Source organism: Chiloscyllium plagiosum, chromosome 4, assembly GCF_004010195.1.
Source record: "Chiloscyllium plagiosum isolate BGI_BamShark_2017 chromosome 4, ASM401019v2, whole genome shotgun sequence".
In the NCBI taxonomy this organism is placed as follows: domain Eukaryota; kingdom Metazoa; phylum Chordata; class Chondrichthyes; order Orectolobiformes; family Hemiscylliidae; genus Chiloscyllium; species Chiloscyllium plagiosum.
In genome coordinates, this window is record NC_057713.1 from 19,773,785 (window position 1) to 19,788,566 (window position 14,782).

At 38.1% G+C, this 14,782-nt stretch overlaps 1 protein-coding gene across 10 annotated transcripts in view; it reads right to left on the reverse strand.

Moving 5' to 3' along the window:
- LOC122548896 (protein tyrosine phosphatase type IVA 3-like) overlaps positions 1 to 14,782 on the reverse strand; it is a 154,541-nt gene that overhangs the window by 74,957 nt on the left and 64,802 nt on the right. For 7 of the 10 annotated variants that reach the window (XM_043687827.1, XM_043687826.1, XM_043687828.1 and 4 more), the window contains exon 2: positions 536 to 618. The exons of the other annotated variants lie outside the window; for them this stretch is intronic. The gene's annotated coding sequence lies outside the window, so the exon portion shown is untranslated. The remainder of the gene's footprint in view (positions 1 to 535; positions 619 to 14,782) is intronic. 10 annotated transcript variants of the gene reach the window in all.

The window sequence follows — 14,782 nt, forward strand, 5'->3', positions numbered from 1 at the left end:
GGGGGAAAAAGAGAAAAAAAAATCAAGTCACAAATTTAAAATAAAACATGTCTGAAAAAGTTAAAGTTGTTTTACAGAAAAATGTGCCAGGGATCCCCATGTTCTGGAATGGTCCCATCTAAACATAGGGACGACACAAAGTCACAAGCAAAACAGGGTGTTCAAATGATGCAAGGTACACATTTTCAAGCGATGTATCTTGCAGGTTGTCAGCTAGAATCCATGAAAAGTCAACACAGTATTGCTTTCATGAATGAACAAGCAGAAGTCTTGCTTTTTTCACTTGCATTGAGTTTCCTTCAATGGAGAGATTGGCATCAGAGTGAAAATTTTGCAGTTTTGCTTATCTAATTATCTCAAACATATTCCAAAATTTTTGCACTTTGAGTTGGCATTTTCAAGGCTGAGTCATTACAGTCAAATTAGACACCCTGACACTTCATTCAAGAACAGAGATCAGATGTAGTCTTACTAAATACAAACTCATGTTAACATTATGTTTTCCAAGGATCCAATTCACATAAGGGCGACTTACACACTGGTGCTCAGTTCGGGTTCCTCCAAGACCATTTGGCTCCACAAGCCTCACTGCTGTTTTGGTCCAAAGATGGAGTAGAGCTGAAACCCAGAGAGAAAAAAATGGAGTGACTAACCTCGATTTTGAGGATTTGATAAAACACGACATCAAGAAGACACAATAAAACCGAAACAAAGTGAAATGAAGAGAAAATTCTCTACTAGTTCGGTACTCAAGCATAAAATGTGCTTCTGGTTGATGGAGGCTATTCATCACAGCCTTACGAAACTGCTGCAGGAGTGTTCATCAGGGCAACGTCCAAGACCCAAAATGTCTTAATTACCAGAGGAGTCATGAAAAGGTACTGACCATTGATGTTTGCATAGTGAACATGCCCACCTTTGATCGATTGATAGAAGCAATAGTATTGTTCAACCTGCTTCAGCTGCTTCAAAGACCTTTCTCCAAAATAAAGTCAAAAATGGGATGATCACTAATGTTCAGTGTTCACAATCCTTCAGATATTGAAGCAGTCTATATCCAAGTAAAGCAAGATCTGGACAATATCGGTGGCAAGTTATATTTGTACAAGTGCTGAACAATGAGCATCTTTAGCAAGAGAGAATCCAACCCACATCCACTTGAAATTCAGTGACTAAATGTCCCACTTGCAACATCCTGAGGTTCAACACTGGCAAGGAACTGAACTGAAATAGCCATATAAATGGCTAGAAGAGCCATAAGGCACGGCATGCTGCCGGTAGTTGTTCATTTCCAACACTAAACCTGTCCACCAAGTTTAAGACACTAAGATGGAACATTCCCCAGCTCAAGATGCTTAACACAAAAGACAAAAGTAGCCTTCGAGACTGGCACTACATCCAAAAATATTCACTCCCTCCACCATTGACACCTAGTAATGGTAATGAGTACTTTCGATAAGATGAATTGCATAAATTCACAAAGGCTCCTTAGACAACACTTTAGGAGAAAGTGAGGACTGCAGATGCTGGAGTACCAGAGTTGAAAAATGTGGTGCTGGAAAAACACAGCAGGCCAGGCAGCATCAGAGGAGCAGGCGAATCATCGTTTCGGGCATAAGCCCTTCTTCCTGAAGGGGGCTAATGCCCGAAACGTCGATTCTCCTGCTCCTCTGATGCTGCCTGGCCTGCTGTGTTTTTCCAGCACCACATTTTTCAACTCTTAGACAACACTTAGCAAACACTAGAACAATAAAACCATTACCAGCTGGGGGGACAAGGACAGCAGGTACAGGGAACACCACCACTTACAACTTTTCCTCCAAGCTACTCATCACCCTGACTTGGAAATATTTTGATATCCCTTCAGTATTGCTCAGTTAAAATCCCCAAACTCCACCCCTAACAGCAAAGTGAGGGTAGCTATTCCAAATGAACTGCAGTGATTCTAGACAGTAGCTCACCACCATCTTCCCAAGGGCAACAAGGAAAAGACAAAATGTGCTGGGCCCAGCCAGCAAGGACCACATCCAGTGAATGAAGGAACATTATCGTCCAACCAGCTTCAGCTGCTTCTTCCATTGTAAGACCAAAAACTGGGCATTTGGACATGTTTGATGACTGCAGTGTTTCATTCCATTAGATAAAGGAAATGGCTAATACTTATATGTAGCAAGACCTGGGTGTAGCTTGATAAATGGGAAGTTACATTTAGCACATACAAATACCAGCAAATGATCATCTTCCAAGAAAGTTTATCCAACTTCCTTTGACATTCAACATCACCATCACCAAATTCATCACCATTAACAATGTGACTGTCATAATTGACAGGATATCTAATTGGATTTGACAAACACCGCAGCTACAAGAGGTGAGAGACTGGACTATTCTACAGTGAATAAGACAGACCTTGACACTCAGTTTTTTGACCATTAAGAATTCAAATCTCAAAGTACGATGCAAGGTCACTGACATGAAGAATCATCTTGTTTTGCTCTACATGGACTTAGAGCATTTCCCAATTTTCTATTTTTATTTTCGATTTCCAACATCAGTAGCATTTGCCTCCTGTTACAAATGGAACTATCTCCACTTGACTGATGTGTCAATCCAATAACAAATTGAGAAGCTCAACACAAATACAAAGCAGTCCACTTGATTGGCATCCCATCCACATCATTAAATATTCACTTCCTCCAGCACAGTGGCAGTGCATAGCCATTAGTGCATCTTGTAAATGGCTACTTTGTGCCTGTGACTTCTAACAGCTAGAAGAACAAAAGCAGTATTCACATAAGACCTAACCATTGCCATGTTCCTTTCCAAGTCTCTCACTATGCTGAATTGGCACTATAAAAATCATTCTTTCACTGCTGCTCAGTCAAAATTGTGGAACTGCCTAACGTTACTGTGGGAAATACCTTCACATGTGCAATGGTTCAAGAAGGCTCATTTCCGCTGCCATTATTGGTGATGGACAATAAATGCTGGCTTGCCAATAATGCCAATGTCATATGAATAAATAATTTTATAAATAATAAATAAATAATAATGAATAAATAAATAAATAAATAAATAAATAAATAAATAAATAAATAAATAAATAAATAACGAGCATGTTTAACTTGTGTAAGGTTATTAGGATTACTATCATTCATGGCTTGCCAATAATGCCAATGTCATATGAATAAATAATTTTATAAATAATAAATAAATAATAATGAATAAATAAATAAATAAATAAAGAACATGTTTAACTTGTGTAAGGTTATTAGGATTACTATCATTCATCTAAGGAATGGTAAATGGAATTATCGAATGCAATCCTGATAGACTGTCAAAGTTTATGAAATGTGATTTGCTCAGTCAACATAAACCAGTCCATAGAGAAGTCATTTGGCACACAGTGAGCTTTCATGAACAGAAATGTGACTGTGATCAGACAATCTGATTTAATGATGTTGGAAGAAGGATATCCAGAATCCAAAATATGCAGTTAGGAAAGCATTTAATGTAAACCTGATGCATATATTATAGTGTTGTCCACTAGCATACAATAGATGAGTCTGGAAGTCTTCAAAATATAAAATTAGGAGAAACTGCTTCCATTGACAGTTGATTTGGTAACAAGATGATACAGATTTCTGATAATTTGTAAAATAGCAGAGGGGGAAGTTTTCTTTTTAAAATATGCACAAGTTGTGATCTAGAATGAATTGAAATGCAAGGCACTGGAAAAGCACAATAGGACAGGCAGCATCCAAAGAGCAGGTGTGTCAACGTTTTGGGCATAAGATCTTCATCAGGAATTCCTAAAGGGCTTATCCCTGAAACATAGACTCTCTGGCTCTTCAGATGTTGCTTGACCTGCTGTGCTTTTTGATTAACTCTCCAGCATCTACAGTCCTCACTTTCTCTATGATCTTTGATGTACTGCCTGAAAAGGTAATTAAAGGAGATTCAATCATTAGTTAAAAATTGACTTGGATATGTTATCGATAGGAAACATTTGCAGGATTGAGGGAAGAGCAGGACAATATAACTAATTGCATGGTTCTTTCAAAACATTCAGCACAGTTATGGATTAAATAGCCTCCTTTCAAACTAAGATTCTACAACACAATTGCTATTAATCAGAGTTAGCTAGCTGTGTGTTTGTGGAAGACAATATATATTTGATATTTAGTCTAACAAAGGCTCAAGATATATAAATCGGTGGAACGCTACCTCCATGTAGTAGAATCTCAGCAGTGAAATGTACACTTTAATTTACACTATTTTCACTGATGTTTCGGTGGGTTTTGTTGACCAGACTAATATTTATTGCCAACCCCTCAATGCCCTTCAGAACGTGATAAGTTGCCATCTTTAAAGCACTTAAATCCACTTGGTATAAGTACCCCTATTATCTAATTGGAAGGAGGCTTCAAGATTTTTCACCCAACAGGATTGAACTAAACCTGATGCAAACCCAGTGGCAGCTGAGTCAGTCAATTCCACTGCTCATCCACTGGTATATACATTTTATTCAGGGCTGCCCCAGGACTTTCCTGCAAGAGAATACATAACATTTTTTGAATCCACAGAAAGTCATATATGGAAAACCTGGCTCCTCAAATGAAAATGAATAAATTCCTTACTGAAATGTTAAGTCAAGATATTTTTGTAAAACCTTTGTCCTACCACAGAGAATGACTTGACTATGATGTCAGTTTTGAAAAAGGGGGAATAACAGAAGAATGGCAGGACAATGACAGGAGAAGAACTTAATTTGGAGTTCATTTGAAATTGCCATTTTTTTTTTTTAAAAAACACTGAATAACTCTGCTTTGTGTAAAATAAACTGATTTCAACTGGGTGAGATAAATTATTGGTCAACTAGCATTTAGCAATTAAAATTGATTTTATTTCAGCAATAAAAATCTGGGTCACTGGCTACCAAGGGCCCCTGTTATAAGATACCCACCTGTAGCAAGAAAGCAATTGCAATTCAAAGAGCTCTGCAACTGTCACTGTCTTGACTATGAATGCAGTTTATTACTATAACTCGTAATAGCTTTAGTCAGGATTCAGACAGGGAAAGGTGGCTCAGGATATTTTGGTATGGTGAAATAACAAAGTGCCTCACTTGAAGCACAAACTTTTTCAAAATCCTGTGCTCGGCTAACACAGTAGCTACAGAACAGTTACAATAGTAGTGTTCAGGAAATTCTAGGTCATGGAACCAGGTCATTGCTCAGGCAGCCATTCATGTACCTTCACCAGCACAACCGTCTGCTAGGAGCAGAAGTACCATTTAATTTGCACAACAGCTTTACTAACGAAGTCAATAGTAATAACGTAACTTTTTTAGATCTTCAGTGCAGCAATGTACAACTATTCAATTTAAATGCTGAGTAAACTTCATGATGGCAACTTCAGTCGCACAAGGGGCATAATGTCATTGGAACTTAAAATATTAATTTGAAATTTATATACTCACAATCTAATGCTGTCTCTGTCAAGCTGGTGCTTCTTAAAGAAGAGACAAACTTGTAAATATAATTATGCATGACTCCTACCATATAGATTAAGGGATGGAATAATTACAAGTAGCACAAGAACAAATTATGCTCAAATCCTTCTGAATGAGCTCCCCACTCCTGCAAAAGCATGCATGTGATCATTCACATGCTTTCCTGAGTCACTAAGATTTTAGTAGGATGGAATTAAAAATAATTACTTTATAATAAACAGATCATGCTCAGTTAGCTTCCTTAACTAACCTCACTTAAATTAATTGCAGTAATTCTATCAGTCCAATTAAGCAGGCAGCAGTATTTTGCAAGCAACCTTGGCCTCGATCTATGAACACTGATAGTCCATTTCTAATTAGCTATTTATTGTTCATTAAGAAATCAGCATAGTGAAAACTTTAACTGGAAATTTATTTCAAAGACTAATAATTCTGGACTTTGTGCAGGAACAGAGTTTATAGTTTAGAAAGATGATTTTAAAAGTCATGCTTCAGACAGACAGCAGTCACTACAACTCAATTAGAATTAATTCTAGAATGTTAAATTAAATGATAAAAGCATGCTATAAGTGAAGGAAAGAGAATTAAATATTATAACCATCCCAGTAAAGTAGCTTAAGTCGACAGAAACATCAAAAAATAAATTCTCAGAAGTTCATCTCATTGTGCACAAAGTCACTTGAGTAAATATCACTTTATGATGTAGGCTATATTGTTCAGTCTGCACAATAAACACAAATTTATTTTTTATTGAATTATTTTAGTTTCCCTTCCCGGCATATCAATACCTAGTAAATGCTTAGACTTGGACAGCTGTTTCCTTTTCAGCTGCACTATAGGAAACCACACATGAAAACAAAAAATGTTTCCTTAGCAACTGCATAACTACCAACACACACGGGACTAAGGTAACCACCTGAGGCCATACCATTTTACCCTTGGTCACAACACCACCATCAATAATTCATTTTTCTGCTTTGACAGAATATCATGGCTCAGATTTTGCAGTCTGTGTTCAAGGAACATGATTTGTTATTGATCTTTGAGTGTGGAGTTGCAGGTCGTTAGGATAGCAAAGGTGGTGTTTGGTATGCTTTTCTTTATTGGCCAGAGTACGGAGTACAGAAGTTGGGAGGTCATGTTGTGGCTGTACAGGACATTGGTTAGGCCACTGTTGGAATACCTCGTGCAATTCTGGTCTCCTTCCTATCAGAAAGATGTGGTGAAACTTGAAAGGGTTCAGAAAAGATTTACAAGGATGTTGCCAGGGTTGGAGCATTTGAACTATGGGGAGAGTCTGAACAGGGCAGGGCTGTTTTCTCTGGAGCATCAGAGACTGAAGGGTGACCTTATAGAGGTTTACAAAATTATGAGGGGCATGGATAGGGTAAATAGACATAATCTTTTCCCTGGGGTGGGGTAAGTCCAGAACTAAAGGGCATAGGTTTAGGGTGAGAGGGGAAAGATTAAAAGGGACCTAAGGAGCAAAGTTTTCATGCAGAGGGCGATACACGCATGGAATGAACTACCAAAGTGGTGGAGGCTAGTACAATTGCAACATTTAAAAAATGCATCTGGATGGGTATATGAGTAGAAGGGTTTGGAGGGATATGGGCCAGGTGCTGGCAGGTGGGACTAGATTGGGTTGGGATATCTGGTCGGCATGGATGGGTTGGACCAAAAGGATCTGTTTCTGTGCTGCATGTCTCTACGACTCTATGACTCCAAAGAAAGCTGGCCATAATATTTAACATTTTGTGTTAAATCAATTCCATTATGGTGTCAGCTACATGGGATTGCCTGAACCCAGCGACTATGAAATCAAGTAAAATTTGACATACCAATCAATTGCTAAATTCAGACAACAAACCAGGAAATTAAAAAAAAAAATTACAGGTATCCTTCCCTACTTTTAAAAATAACTTGACTGAGAAGCAGTTCAGATTGGGAAATACTCATGCTGGAAGCAGATACTGAAATTTAAGAAACACGTTGCAAAAAGTTAAAATTGGTTTTAAAAATCTCTAACGCTTATCACAGAATGAGACTTAAAATGACTTTCAAAGACAAGAGACACTGTTTAGTAATAATTATGACCAAGTACACCAATACCAATTTAGTTACACTTCAAACAATAAGTCTTTACTTTTAGTAGGTTTATAAGGAGGACAGTGCATAAATAGTTGACGTCTGCATCAAATCACAAGCTGTGCTGATTACAACAGTGAAGAGTAAATTAAACCCACTTAAAGCATCATGGTTAAACAATGGTAATGGCAAATGTTATGACATTGCTACCATTTCAGATCACATTATCGCTTTTTGAACTAGCCCTTAAACTAATGGTATTAATATTCAATTTGTTTCCACAGCAAACAGATGTAACTATCTGCTATACATTATGCAATCTAAGTTTAATCTGACAACAGTGGTGAGAAAGTTTCATAAGACATTGCTATTAATTTTAAACACATTTGTGTCAAATGCAGTCTTTAAGAATTCAAGAAAAAGTTATTTTACTTTTAGTTTTAAAAAAGGTACAAATGATCAGATTTAAAAGTTTTGTCGAAAGGGCTCAGTTAGATAGCATCTGGTCTGAACAGCATCTAAACAGACATTTTGATCTCCCCTACCTTATCTACTAACTTTCAAGGCTAAGGGCCAAGTGCTGGAAAATTTGATTAGAATAGATAAATGGCTGATGACCAATATGGACATGGCAAAACGAACTTTTCACCATGCTGTAAAAATTCTGACTCGACTACTACACTTACTGCTACATGTGTTTGTACTAAACAAAAACAAAGTGCTGGAGAAACTCAGCATCTATGGAGAAAAAGCAGAGTCAGAATTAACATTTTGGGACCAGTGACTCTCCTTCAGAAACAGTTCGGGAAAACAAACTTACTGGATCAGAAATACTGACTGTTTTCTCTCCATGTTGTACTTATTTATATATCACCACTGACACAGTAAGGTGACCAAAGCGCAGATGACTTTAGGTCAGGATACATGCTTTCATTAAGAAACTTCTCAAAAAGTAAGATAGGCTTATGGGTGGGGGGGGGAATTCTAGAGGTTAAGATCTGGACAATGCAATGTACAGTGGCCAATGATAAAGTAGTTCATATCAGGAATTGAAGAGGCCAGAAATGGAGGAGTGTAGTCTACTCCAAGAGTTGTAGGAATAGAGGAGGTTACACAGATGTATAGGTCAAGGTTAAATTGGTATTCACACGTATGCAAGTATTTATATACATTCTGTAAGTGCAGTGTCTACACCTACACAGTGTATTAGGATGGGAAATATGTTATCTGAACAAAGCATTCTTGCACTTTTCTATAGCTTAGTCCTGCAATTCAAGGTTTCACACTGACCTAAATCATGTAAAACAAAGTCATTGTCAAGCAAAATTATTGATCTAAACCCAGCTTTATGGAACAGACATTTAAACTTTTGTGAAACTGGAGTGGAATATTAAAAACTTTGGTTTCCAAAAATTATAGGTTAGGAGACTACAGAAAAAGATATTTGCAGTACCTTTAGCCTTGTCGTTTACAACGCTGTGAATATATTCTAAAAACGTTTGCAAAACAATTTACAGGTGTATATATTTTTCGTGGTCAACAGCTTACAGTAATTTCAGAAATAAGCTCTTTTAAAAAAAAAAGTCAGAAGCAAAATATATTGCAGTAATCTATTGTATAAGTTAATTGAACAATTTCTCATGGCAGTCAGTCAATCATCAATGTGCCAAATGGAGCCTTCTAGCTAAAGAAAATCAAAATGTTTTTCCACTCAGCATGTCACAAGAACAATGTGCCAAATACTGTTTGTAGTTAAACTAATGTTGTTGCATACATTACAACAACTAATAGATACAGAGTGATTTCAATGTAACCACTGCAACTACTTTCTCACTGGGTCAGTCAGATTAAATATAGGATGTTGGATGACTTGTTAGTGACTCTTACAAAGCTACAATTCAAATCACTGAATTCTAACAGTACATGTTTTAATGTGTAAATGACCCTAATTCAAATTTTGATCAGGTAATTTAAATTACTACCTAAAGTCTACTGCCAAACATTTTGATTGCAATGTGTTTTAGCCTGTTCCCAGGCTATTTAATTTGACAGTTGGTCTGACCTCTAGGATGTGCACAAAAGTAGTTATGTTGATTCCCTTCAGTTTTCCCTCACTTACTTGTGGGAAGCATCTGTTTGGCTCCTCCCTACACAGTTGCAACTTGGAAATCAACAATAAGAATTCCACATCTCAAGCTAAATGCTCCAAAATTCAGCTTTAAAAGTAATATGATGAAAAGGATAACAAATAAAATATGAAGATATTTCATCTTTGCCAACAATGTGCTTTCAAATATTTGTTGTTCCAATTTGAGGGGTTGTTAAAATCGAAGCCATCTGAAGAGGGCAACTAAACTCCTGACTAGTGGTGCCCTATAAAGATCTGAATTGAGATCTTGATGATTCACTGTGTTCCTCACTTAGATGATGAGAGAGAAAACCACACATTCAAATTTGCAGGCCATTGTGTACATGGAATTACAGTAAAATTACAGAGATTGATATGTTAAACAAGTAGGCAAAATGGTGACAAATGCATTTCAGATCAGGCAAATATGAGCTCATCCCTTTAAGGCCTGAGGATAGAAGATGGAACTTTCTAAATGTTAAGAAGCTAGAAGTAGTGGAGGTCTAAACAGACTGGAGGTCCAGGAATGCAGATCATTTAAATGCTATGAATACATACAGAGGGGGAGAGGGAGGAAGAGAGGAAGAGACAACAATGGAGAGCGATAGCAATAGAGCGAGAGAAGGGGAGGGAGGAATACAAAGAGATACTCTCTTTGACACAATGGCACAGCATTTGATTGAATACAAGGAGTCTTGTCAGAACTGCAGTGAAGGAGAATTGGAGAAAACACAGTCTGCTGGATAGGAAATCAGCTGCGGTTACTTTAGGTCAGTAATTTCAGTCCCATGTTTGCAGAAACACTTCAGGATCATCTTCAACTGCTTCATGGATAACCTTCCCTTCATGGAATCATAAAAGTGGGGACGTTTGCTAATGGTTGCACAATGTTCAGCATCATTTAAGACAACTCCAATATTAAAGCTGACTATATCCAAGGGCAGTAAGACCTGGACAGCATTTAGGCTTGGACTCACAAACAAGAAGTAACATTCCCACCACAGAAGTACTGCGCAACGATCATCTCAAGCTATCACCCTCTATATTCAATGGCAATATCACCATTAAACTCTCATTTACAAAATTCTGAATGTTACCATTGACAAAAAGTTGAACAGGACCAGTCGTATGGAGGTTGTGACTACAAGAACAGGTCAAAAGGCTGGAGATCTGACAGTCAGGAATCAAATCCCAAGTCCCCACGCCTTTCCACCATGGGTGGCAAGTTGGTTCAACGGTAAGCACTGCTGACTCTCAGCATCAGGAAGGTGGGTTTGATTCCAGCCTTGGCAAAAAAAGTGAGGACTGCATCCGAGGAGCATCCGACTGCATCCAGTGTGTCCACCCTGGAGGCATCCTGCCTCTATTCGTGATGAAGGGCTTTTGCCTGAAACGCCGATTTTCCTGCTCCTTGGTTGATTCCAGCCTTGGCTGCTTGTGTGGAGTTTGCATATTCTCCGCACATCTGCATGGTTTTCCACTGCAAGATCCGGTTTCCTCCCACAGTCCAAAGATATGCAGGTTAGGTGACCTGATTGGTGTGTCCAAGATCCTAAACTATCTCAACAAAATGGACGTGGAAGTGACCCGTCCTCTTGTGGGCAAACTAGGGGGTGCTGTTTTAAAATGAGGTGCCTTCTTTTTTAGGGCAGAAATGATTAGAATTGTTTTCTCTTAGATGGTTGTGCAACTATGGAACACTAATTGGAGAAGACAGTGGAGACAGGTTCATTGAATAATTTTAAGGCAGAGGTAGATAGATTCTCATTAGGCAAGGGAACCAAAAATGTCATCAAGAATAGACATGAATGTGGATTTTTAGATTAGATTACTTACAGTGTGGAAACAGGCCCTTCGGCCCAACATGTCCACACCGACCCGCCGAAGCGTAACCCACCCACACTCCTACATTTACCCCTTCACCTAACACTACTGGCAATTTAGCACAGCCAATTCACCTAACCTGCACATTTTGGATTGTGGGAGGAAACCGGAGCACCCGGAAGAAACCCACGCAGACACAGGGAGAATGTGCAAACTCCACACAGAGTCGCCTGAGGCGGGAATTGAACCCAGGTCTCTGGCGTGTGAGGCAGCAGTGCTAACCACTGTGACACCGTGCTGCCCACAACCACTGTGCCACCGTGCCGCCCACATTTTGAAATGTTAACAGGTCAGTCATGATCTTATTGCATTGCGAAGCACACTTGAGGGGCCAAATGGCCTATTTCTGCTCAATTCAAATGTTTGTTAATTTTGTATATCCTTGTGGATCAATGCAATATGCATTTAAAGATCTATAACATCTCAAAGTACTTCACAGGAGCCTTGACAAACTTGACATCAACAACAAACAGCAAAATTCACAACTGATCTTGGAACTGCCAGAGGAAGTGGTACAGGATGGTACAATTGCAACATTTAAAAGGCATCTGAATGGGTATGTAAATAGGAAGGATTGAGAGAGATATGGGCCAAGTTCTGGCAAATGGAACTAGATTAGGTTGGGATATCTGGTTGGCATGAATGAGTTGGACCGAAGGGTCTGTTTCCGTGCTGTGCATCTCTATGACTCTAACATAAGGATATGGAATTGAAGATGACCAAAACAGGATAAAAGTGGGAGATTTTAGGGATAGTTTAAAGGAGAGAGTCAAAAGGGGTGAAGAGGTTATGAATTCAAGACTTTGTGCCTTAGTATTCAAAAGAGCAATCACTATTGGAAGCGCAATTAAAACTGATGAAGTGATAGAAATGGAGAAGAGCACATAATCTGAGGATTGTAGGGCCGAATGATGTTAGACAGAGGAAGGCCATGGAAATGAATGGTTATGAAAACAAGGAATGGACAATCTCAACATTTTATAATCAGGAGTCAATAAGAGTAAGTGAATTCAGTGGTGTGGGTGAAGGGAAGGTTGAAAGATGTAAAAATCTGCCAAACCCATCTGGCATACATGTAACTCCAGAAAAACAGCAATGTGGTTGACTCTTAAATGGCCTTCCAAATCACTCAGTTCACATGCACTTACGTATGGGCAACAAATGCTGACCCAGACAGTGATAACTCAATCCACAAAAGAATAAAGAAATAAATATTTTAAGAAACTATTTTGTTTTAAACTTAGAGAATGGCACTGCAACAAAACTACATCAATAAAGAGTGCCGGGAAATTGAATTACTCGTCATTCAGACAAGGCACACGACGAATGTTTTAAGGGTTAATCATTTTAAGTGCATATTATATATCGAAACTAGATAATCCACTTGATCCTGAATCCTGTTCGAATAAATATGAAATTGCATCACCACCAGTCACCAGCTAATTAAATTTAATAACTACATCTTTCTAAACACCTAGCCTTCACTGCATAGTTTAAATAATTTGCTTTTTTTAAAACTTGGCACTATGGCATATAGTTGACGACTCCAGAAGATATGGTTGTTCCAGATGCCTGTATTTTCCAGAAGTGGCCATGCACAACAAGAATGCTACACTTTAATGCTACAGTTAGGAGAGTAGCAGGAAAGCTAGACTAGAAAACAATGCAGACAGTGTATAATGTTCTTAAAGAAACTGCAAGTGTTGGAAATCAGAAACAAAAACAAATTGCAAGAAAAAAAAAATCTGGCAACGTATGTGGAGATAAAGCAGAGTTAGCATTGCAGGTCCAGGTGTCCTTCCTTCAGAATAAGTTGGAGTTTTTCCAGCAATTTGTTTTTATCATTTTTTTCAGTATTAATTTTCTAGGACTGAATATAGATTAACATTGTCTTTTACACCAACTAGAGAAAGCAATCATCCCTGTATATAAGCAGACCAATGTTCAAAAAAAAAACTTCAAGAAGGTGAGCAAATGATAAAAATTACCAAGATCATAACACAAACTCCACTTTTTCCACCAACTGTTTCAGACTGAACTAGTTTGTTCAAAACATTCAAAAGCCCATCAAACCCCAGACCCATATTGCCTACATTAAAAAGCCTGCCCATTTCCAACTTCATAATATTGCTCAACTTACCTTGGCTGAACCACCACCACCTAAATTCCTGTCCATATCAATCTTCCCTAGGTTCAACTATCCCAACACTCGCCTGCCTGGTTTCTCATTTGTGAAAATAAATTCATCTGAATTCTGTTGCCCTTAACTTATCCTGCATTAAGTGCTGTTCAACCCATTTCTACTGTTCTATAAAGACTCTCCCTCATTCAAAGCCCAAACCACACAATGACTCAAAATAAAAAAAATTTTGATGACCTCACTCCTTCAATCCTGAACACAGAAGTTTTAGTTCTCGTGCAGTCATTTTGAGTTCATGTTCTACCATAAGTAGTTGTAATTTAATTAACCTGATATTGTTGTCATAGAATCGTAGAGATGCAAAATACAGAAACAGACCTCTTGGTCCAACTTGTCCATGCTGACCAGATATCCCAAGTTAATTTAGCCAGCATTTGGCCCATATCCCTCTAAAGCCTTCCTATTTATGTACCCATCCAGATGCCTTTTAAATGTTGCAATTGTACGAACTTCCACCACTTTCTCTCCTACAGATTTGCACATTTGACAAGTAACTGATTAGTACACTATGAATGGGAAGGAAAAGCCTTAAATGAAATAATTTTGGAACTGATTGAATAATCATTTTAATACCTAGACTGAATTACAGGGAAAAGGCAGGAAATGTGCATCCAATCAAGATTCACAGAAAACTGGTGGAAACACGATTGGCCAAACAGCCTTCTTCTGTGCTATAACAATTTTGTGATTAGAGAACTGTGGCAAATAAAATATACACAGAATTCAACAGTACAATTAACTTTGACATTATTCTGATGTGTTACATTATTGTAGGCAAAGTTCATTTACAGCAATGCACTTTTATGTGATACCCAAAATTGAACACAAGTACTGGAGAAGGTGCAGAGACTATGATGACTGATCCAATATAAAAGGTGACAAGAGGCAAGAAGCTCAAACACTACAGCCCAGGTTATACCAGACATCTTAAAATATTCTTTGGTAAATACACACTAAGTCTTGAAAC